This window comes from Oncorhynchus masou, unplaced genomic scaffold (genome assembly GCF_036934945.1).
Source record: "Oncorhynchus masou masou isolate Uvic2021 unplaced genomic scaffold, UVic_Omas_1.1 unplaced_scaffold_7862, whole genome shotgun sequence".
NCBI lineage: Eukaryota > Metazoa > Chordata > Actinopteri > Salmoniformes > Salmonidae > Oncorhynchus > Oncorhynchus masou.
The window spans coordinates 4,908-13,759 of NW_027014332.1; the positions used below are offsets into that span (position 1 = coordinate 4,908).

Genomic DNA, 8,852 nt, shown 5'->3' on the forward strand with positions numbered 1-8,852 from the left:
CCCCTAACCCTAGCCCCTATCCCTATCCCTAGCCTAGCCCCTATCCCCTAGCCTCTATCCCCTATCCCCTATCCCTTACCTAGCCCCTATCCCCTAGCCTAGCCCCTATCCCCTGACCTCTAGCCCTATCCCCTAGCCTAGCCCCTATCCCCCAGACCTCTAGCCCCTATCCCCTAACCTATGCCTCTATCCCCTAGCCTAACCCCTATCCCCTGACCTCTAGCCCCTATCCCCTAACCTAGTCACCATCCCCAGACCTCTAGCCCCTATCCCCTATCCCCTATCCTAGCCCCTATCCCCTAGCCTAGCCCCTATCCCCTGATCCTCTTGCCCCTATCCCTAGCCTAGCCCCTATCCCCTAACCTAGCCCCCTAGCCCCTAGCCTAGCCCCTATCCCTGTCCCTAGCCCCTATCCCTGTCCTCTAGCCCCTATCCCCTAACCTAGCCCTAGCCCCTAGCCTAGCCCCTATCCCCTGACATCTAGCCCCTATCCCCTATCCCCTAGCCTAGCCCCTATCCCTAACCTAGCCTATCCCCTAGCCTAGCCCCTATCCCTAGCCTAGCCCCTATCCCTAGCCCTAGCCCCTATCCCCAGACCTCTAGCCCCCAGCCCTAACCTAGCCCCTATCCCCTAGCCTAGCCCCTATCCCTGACCTCTAGCCCCTATCCCTAACCTAGCCCCTATCCAGCCTCTAGCCTATCCCTAGCCTAGCCCCTATCCCTAACCTAGCCCCTAGCCTATCCCTAGCCTAGCCCCTATCCTCTGACCTCTATCCCCTATCCCCTAGCCCCTAGCCCTATCCCCTAGCCTAGTCCTATCCCCTGACCTCTAGCCCCTAGCCCCTATCCCTAGCCTATCCCTAGCCTAGCCCCTATCCCCTGACCTCTAGCCCCTAGCCCCTATCCCCTGACCTCTAGCCCCTATCCCCTATCCCCTAACCTAGCCCCTAGCCCCTAGCCTAGCCCCTATCCCCTGTCCTCTAGCCCCTATCCCCTGTCCTCTAGCCCCTATCCCCTAACCTAGCCCCTATCCCCTAGCCTAGCCCCTATCCCCTGACATCTAGCCCCTATCCCCTATCCCCTAACCTAGCCCCTATCCCCTAACCTAGCCCCTATCCCCTAGCCTAGCCCCTATCCCCTGACCTCTAAATCATCCCCTAGGCCTAGCTCCCTATCCCCAGACCTCTAGCCCCTATCCCCAACCTAGCCCTCATCCCCTAGCCTAGCCCCTATCCCCCGACCTCTCGCCCCTATCCCTAACCTAGCCCCATCCCCAGACCTCTAGCCCCTATCCCCATCCCCCTAGCCTAGCCCCCATCCCCTAGCCTAGCCCTCCCTAACCCATAGCCTAGCCCCTATTCCCTGACTCCTCTGGCCCCATTCCCAGCCTAGCCCCTATTCCCTGACCTCTACATTCTATTCCCTAGCCTAGCCTCCATCCCCAAGACCTCTAGCTCCCTATCCCCCTAACCTAGCCCTCATCCCCCGACCTCTAGCCCCTATCCCCTAACCTAGCCCCCTATCCCCAGCCTAGGCTCCCTATCCCCAGACCTCTAGCCCCTATCCCCTAACCTAGCCCCTATCCCCTGACCTCTAGCCTCTAGCCCCTATCCCCTGACCTCCAGCCCCTATCCCCCTAGCCTAGCCCCTATCCCCTGACCTCTAGCCTCTAGCCCCTATCCCCTGACCTCTAGCCCCTATCCCCTATCCCTAGCCTATCCCCTATCCCCTAGCCCCCTATCCCCTAGCCTAGCCCCTATCCCTGACCTCTAGCCCCTATCCCTATCCCCTAGCCCCCTATCCCCTGACCTCTAGCCCTATCCCCTAACCTAGCCCATATCCCCAGACCCTAGCCCCTATCCCCTAGCCCCTATCCCCAGCCTAGCCCCTATCCCCTGACCTCTAGCCCAAATCCCCATAACCTAGCCCCTATCCCCATCCCTAGCCTAGCCCCTATCCCCTGACCTCTAGCCCCTATCCCCTATCCCCTAACCTAGCCCCTATCCCCTATCCCCTAACCTAGCCCCTATCCCCTGACCTCTATCCCCTATCCCCTATCCCCTTACCTAGCCCCTATCCCCTAGCCTAGCCCCTATCCCCTGACCTCTAGCCCCTATCCCCTATCCCCTAACCTAGCCCCTATCCCCTATTCCCTAACCTAGCCCCTATCCCCAGACCTCTATCCCTTATCCCCTATCCCCCGCCTAGCCCCTATCCCCTGACCTCTAGATCCCTATCCCTAGCCCCTATCCCCTAGCCTAGCCCCTATCCCCTGACCTAGCCCCTATCCCCCTAGCCCCTATCCCCTAGCCTAGCCCCTATCCCCTATCCCCTAGCCTAGCCCTATCCCCTGACCTCTAGCCCCTATCCCCTAACCTAGCCCCTATCCCCTAGCCCCTATCCCCTAACCTAGCCCCTATCCCTATCCCCTAGCCTAGCCCCTATCCCCTGACCTCTCGCCCCTATCCCCTATCCCCTAAACTAGCCCCTCTCCCCCTATCCCCTAACCTAGCCCCTATCCCCTGACCTCTATATCCCCCCTATCCCCTATCCCCTTACCTAACCCCCTATCCCCTAGCCTAGCCCCCTATCCCCTGACCTCTAGCCCCTTGCCCCTATCCCTATCCCTAACCTAGCCCCTATCCCTAGCCCCCTATCCCCTAACCTAGCCTTTTTGTTTTTGGGAAGAAAAAGGCATGGTCATGGGAAACATATGTTTACATTTACAAAGCAAGTGAAAAGATAATAAACTAAAGTGAAATAAACAATCAAAAATTAACATTAAACATTACACTGACACGTTTCAAAGGAATAGACACATTTCAGATGTCATATTATGGCTATGTACAGTGTTATATTGATGTGAAAAAAGTACAAAAGGAAAAATAAATCAACGTAAATATGGGTTGTGGTGTTTGTTCTTCACTGGTTGACCTTTTCTTGTGGCAACATGTCACAAATCTTACTGCTGTGATGACACACTGTGGTATTTCACTCAGTAGATATGGGAGTTTAGAAAAATTGAGTTTGTTTTGGAATTCTTTGTGGGTCATTGTGATCTGAGGGAAATATGTGTCTCTAATATGGTCATACATTTGGCAGGAGGTTATGAAGTGCAGCTCAGTTTCCACCTCATTTTGTGGGCAGTGAGCACATAGCCTGTCTTCTCTTGAGAGCCATGTCTGCCTACGGGAGCCTTTCTCAATTGCAAGAGTCTGTACATAGTCAAAATGAATGTCAGTCACAGTGGTCAGGTATTCTGCCACTGTGTTCTCTCTGTTTAGGGACAAATAGCATTCCAGTTTGCTCTGTTTTCTGGTCAATTCTTTCCAATGTGTCAAGTAATTATCTTTTGTTTTTCTCATGATTTGGTTTGGTCTAATTGTGTTGCTGTCCTGGGGATCTGTGGGGTCTGTTTATGTTTGTGATGGCTTTGTTATAGAAGGTTGGGGAATTGCTTTGTTTTAGGTGGAATTTAACTATTTTAACTATTTTCTGGATTTTGATCATTAGGGGGTATTGTCCTAATTCTGTTCTGCTTGCATTGTTTGATGTTTTAAGTTGTACACAGAGGATGTTTTTGCAGAAGTCTGCATGCAGAGTCTTAATTTGGTGTTTGTCCCATTTAGTGAATTCTCTCTCTCTCTCTGCCAGGTGGGGATGGTGTGGCCTTGCCACATCTGGTGATGACCATCATGTGCCCATCGGGGACAGCTGGCCGACTACCTTCGAACACGCAACATCATGACCACCACCAACGTCAGGGAAGCTCATGAACTGTGGAGGTGTGAGAGGCCACTCCAGAGAACTTTCCCCTATATAGACACAGATATGGGGTCAGTTTTGCATTTCCCTCACTAATGGTTCAAGTTAGGATTGGGAGGAAGTTGATCCTAGATCTTAGCAAGGAAACTTAGATTCGAAAACAAACCCATTTGAAGGGTGTTAGCTGGTGTTGGCTGAGCAGGGAGGAAGATGGAGTCAGACAGGGTGGAGTCAGTATTCCTGGATAACGTTTATGCAATACACTTCATTTCAAACTTGTAGTGTAATTTCAGATTCAACCTTTCAAAAACTGTCCATGAATTCTAATCCACATAATAATTCACATTTCCTGTTGCTGCTGGATTAGTTTCATGCTGTAGCAAACTGGCTCAAATGAAGATCCTGTAGTTATAAGGGAGGAGAGAGAGAGAGAGCGAGAGAGAGGGACAGAGAGAGAGAGCAGAGAGAGAGAGAGAGAGGGACAGAGAGAGAGGGGGAAGAGCAGAGAGAGAGTGAGAGAGAGAGGGAGAGAGAGAGGGACAGAGAGAGAGGGACAGAGAGAGAGAGGGACAGAGAGAGAGGGACAGAGAGAAGAGAGAGTGAGGGACAGAGAGAGTGAGAGAGAGAGAGAGAGAGAGTGAGATAGAGGAGGAGAGAGAGAGAGGGACAGAGTGAGAGAGGGACAGAGAGAGAGAGAGAGAGAGAGAGGGACAGAGAGGAGAGAGAGAGAGAGGGACAGAGAGAGAGAGGGACAGAGAGAGAGGGACAGAGAGAGAGAGAGAGAGAGGGACAGAGAGAGAGGGAAGAGAGAGAGAGAGAGAGGGACAGAGAGAGAGAGAGAGAGAGAGGGACAGAGAGAGAGAGGGACAGAGAGAGAGAGAGGGACAGAGAGAGAGAGAGAGGGACAGAGAGAGAGAGAGAGAGAGGGACAGAGAGAGAGAGAGAGAGAGAGAGAGAGAGAGGGAAGGCCCAAACAGCTGATGACGAAGATGTGTGATTGTGAGTGTAAAATAAAGTGTGTGACTGTGGCGGCAGCTTGTTCATGAGGGCATCATGTGTGTAAAAGCAGTATTAAAGTGCCTGAGAGAGCACGGTGTATGACGGTCGCAGCACACAGACATGTTCTGCTGCTGTGAGCTAGTGGTAGTGGTGCGCTAGCCGGGATCAAACTGCTGATTCTACAGCTGGGACTGCGCTAACACAAGCATGCTGTGTACGCATCACTGGCCCCTCTGCTAATGAGAGCAGTCTCACAGAATAGAACAGGAGATAGGTAACTCTCAGTGCCAGAACTACGTTAGCTCAACGTTAGCTCAACGTCCCAACACAACCTATTTGTGTCAGAGAGGGGAAGAACAAAACCATCGAACCAATAAAAAGGAATGCAGAACGTTCTCTAATTGTAATATAAACAGAAGGAATGCAGAACGTTCTCTAATTGTAATATAAACAGAAGGAATGCAGAACGTTCTATAATTGTAATATAAACAGAAGGAATGCAGAATGTTAAATAATTGTAATATAAACAGAAGGAATGCAGAACGTTCTCTAATTGTAATATAAACAGAAGGAATGCAGAACGTTCTATAATTGTTATATAAAACAGAAGGAATGCAGAACGTTCTATAATTGTTATATAAAACAGAAGGAATGCAGAACGTTCTCTAATTGTAATATAAACAGAAGGAATGCAGAACGTTCTCTAATTGTAATATAAACAGAAGGAATGCAGAACGTTCTCTAATTGTTATATAAAACAGAAGGAATGCAGAACGTTCACTAATTGTTATATAAAACAGAAGGAATGCAGAACGTTCTATAATTGTAATATAAACAGAAGGAATGCAGAACGTTCTCTAATTGTTATATAAAACAGAAGGAATGCAGAACGTTCTCTAATTGTTATTTTAAAACAGAAGGGATATAATATGTGCCAAATGGTAGATGCTTTAATCCAGAATGACTTTACAGTTCAGTGAGGGCAAACATTATAGTATCTGTATAAACACATTTCCTGTGGGAATTGAACCCATGACCTTGGCATTGCTAGCGCTCTGCTCTCACCAATTCAAGCCACACAGGATCCTCATCATCACATCACTGGCACAGGGCATGGGCATGACAGAAGGGGCAAATTCAAATGATCCACTCAACAAACACGACTAGGACAAGACATTCATGATAAAGTTGCAATATGTACATTTTTTGGTCGAAAAATTCTAAAAGTTATCCCAACTCTCTAAATATATGTCTCTGCCCACAACCTATGTTTGTCACAGAGTGCAACACTAAATGGTGATCAACACCCCCACCCACCTCTAATACCAGGACAAACATTGGAGTCAAAGGGTCCTTTCCATATTGCGATCTTCCGTGTTTGTTGTTAGTGGTGATATTAGTGTGTTTAGTTGTGGTTCCTGTTTTGTCACCAGGGTTTGGAATGGAGGCCACTTTCTTGCTGGTGGTGGGATACTCTCACACCAAGGTCATGGCCATCTCCTTTTTAGTCATCGCTGTGGGCTTCAGTGGATTTGCCATCTCAGGTAAGGACGTGAAGGATCTTCTCTCCCACAAACAAACCGACTTTAGGACCGTCACTACATCTCTACAGAGCTGTGAGAAACCAGATTTCAATTCATATTCAGTTGTAGAAAAGCACTGTTTAAATCCAATCAATGAATTATTATTGATCTATTTGTTTTGAACTGTCAAGGATGTTCTGTTGATGACGTATGTATGTGGCGAGCTATGAAACACCTATCCAGGCATTGTGACATCATGTGTCTGAAGTGTAGTCAGCCTGGAACGTGTCCACTGTCTGTGCATGAGCATTGGTAGAGTCCTCAGGGATGAATGCTTTGTGATGCAAAGGTATGGGTGTCATCTCCCGCCTCTGACTCTGTCATCTGATTTGTCAATTCACTTTGGAGAAAGACAACAACCAATCAGTTAGGGTTTTCTTCAGTCAACTTGTAGGTCTGAGAGACGATGCTCAGTTGCACCACTCGCTGGATAAATGGAATCGAAATGTCCCACTCGTAATTCAATACAGGTACCAAACTGTTAGTTAGGTTTACTGAGTAACAACAGTCAGGGAGACAATACCAAACTGTCTGTTAGGTTTACTGAGTAACAACAGTCAGGAAGACAATACCAAACTGTCTGTTAGGTTTACTGAGTAACAACAGTCAGGGAGACAATACCAAACTGTCTGTTAGGTTTACTGAGTAACAACAGTCAGGAAGACAATACCAAACTGTCTGTTAGGTTTACTGAGTAACAACAGTCAGGGAGATAATACCAAACTGTCTGTTAGGTTTACTGAGTAACAACAGTCAGGGAGATAATACCAAACTGTCCGTTAGGTTTACTGAGTAACAACAGTCAGGAAGATAATACCAAACTGTCTGTTAGGTTTACTGAGTAACAACAGTCGGGGAGATAATACCAAACTGTCTGTTAGGTTTACTGAGTAACAACAGTCAGGGAGATAATACCAAACTGTCCGTTAGGTTTACTGAGTAACAACAGTCAGGGAGATAATACCAAACTGTCTGTTAGGTTTACTGAGTAACAACAGTCAGGAAGATAATACCAAACCTAAGGACTGTTCTTTCCTTTTCAGACATTGAAAGGGATTTTTGTTGAAATGGTCATGCTATGAAAAAAAATGGGCTATATAATCAGATTCTTATGAGGTTTTTAGTCTTATTTTAGGGTTAAGATAAGGTTGTGGTTAGGGTTAAGATAAGGTTGTGGTTAGGGTTAAGATAAGGTTGTGGTTATGGTAATGTTGTGGTTAGGGTTGGGATAATGTTGTGTTTAGGGTTGGGATAAGGTTGTGGTTAGGGTTAGGATAAGGTTGTGGTTATGGTAATGTTGTGGTTAGGGTTGGGATAAGGTGGTGTTTAGGGTTGGGATAAGGTGGTGGTTAGGGTTAAGGTACGGTTGTGGTTATGGTAATGTTGTGGTTAGGGTTGGGATAAGGTTGTGTTTAGGGTTGGGATAAGGTTGTGGTTAGGGTTAGGATAAGGTTATGGTTATGGTAATGTTGTGGTTAAGGTAATGTTGTAGTTAGGGTTTGGGTAAGGTTGTGGTTAGGGTTAGGATAAGGTTATGGTTATGATAATGTTGTGGTTAAGGTAATGTTGTAGTTAGGGTTGGGATAAGGTTGTGTTTAGGGTTGGGATAAGGTTGTGGTTAGGGTTAGGATAAGGTTGTAGTTATGGTAATGTTGTGTTTAGGGTTGGGATAAGGTTGTGGTTAGGGTTAGGATAAGGTTGTGGTAAGGGTTGGGATAAGGTTGTGTTTAGGGTTGGGATAAGGTTGTGGTTAGGGTTGGGATAAGGTTGTGGTTAGGGTTAGGATAAGGTTGTGGTTATGATAATAATGTTGTGGTTAAGGTAATGTTGTGTTTAGGGTTGGGATAAGGTTGTGGTTAGGGTTAGGATAAGGTTGTGGTTATGATAATAATGTTGTGGTTAAGGTAATGTTGTGTTTAGGGTTGGGATAAGGTTGTGGTTAGGGTTATGGTAATGTTGTGGTTAAGGTCATGTTGTAGTTAGGGTTTGGGTAAGGTTGTGGTTAGATTAGATTAGGCAGCCTACTGGTGATAAGGAAAGCTTCATACTTCAGTTGTTTGTAGCATGGTCAGATGGTGAGTCTCTCCAGACAGACTGCTACATAGCGGGAGATTTGGTTCTGGGTTCCAAACCAACATATTTCTCTGCATTTCTCCTGTCCCCCCATCCCTCCCTCTCTCTTCAGGTTTCAACGTGAATCACTTGGATATTGCCCCCCGCTATGCCAGCATTTTGATGGGCATTTCCAACGGAGTGGGCACCTTGTCGGGTATGGTGTGCCCTCTTATAGTGGGCGCCATGACCAAACACAAGGTACCAAGACACAGCGCTCTGTTCAATCAAACTGGCACTACGTTTAGCCAGTTACATGGAGGTGAATTACCAAGACACCGCGCTCTGTTCAATCAAACTGGCATTACATTTAGCCAGTTACATAGAGGTGAATTACCAAGACACACAGAGCGCTGTTCAATCAAACTGGCATTACATTTAGCCAGTTACATG

The 8,852-nt window shown here is 47.5% G+C and overlaps 1 pseudogene; it reads left to right on the top strand.

Annotated features, from left to right (window-relative positions):
- The first annotated feature begins 3,696 nt into the window (after nucleotides 1-3,696).
- LOC135537464 (vesicular glutamate transporter 1-like) lies at nucleotides 3,697-8,760 on the top strand (annotated as a pseudogene).
- The last annotated feature ends 92 nt before the right edge of the window (nucleotides 8,761-8,852 follow it).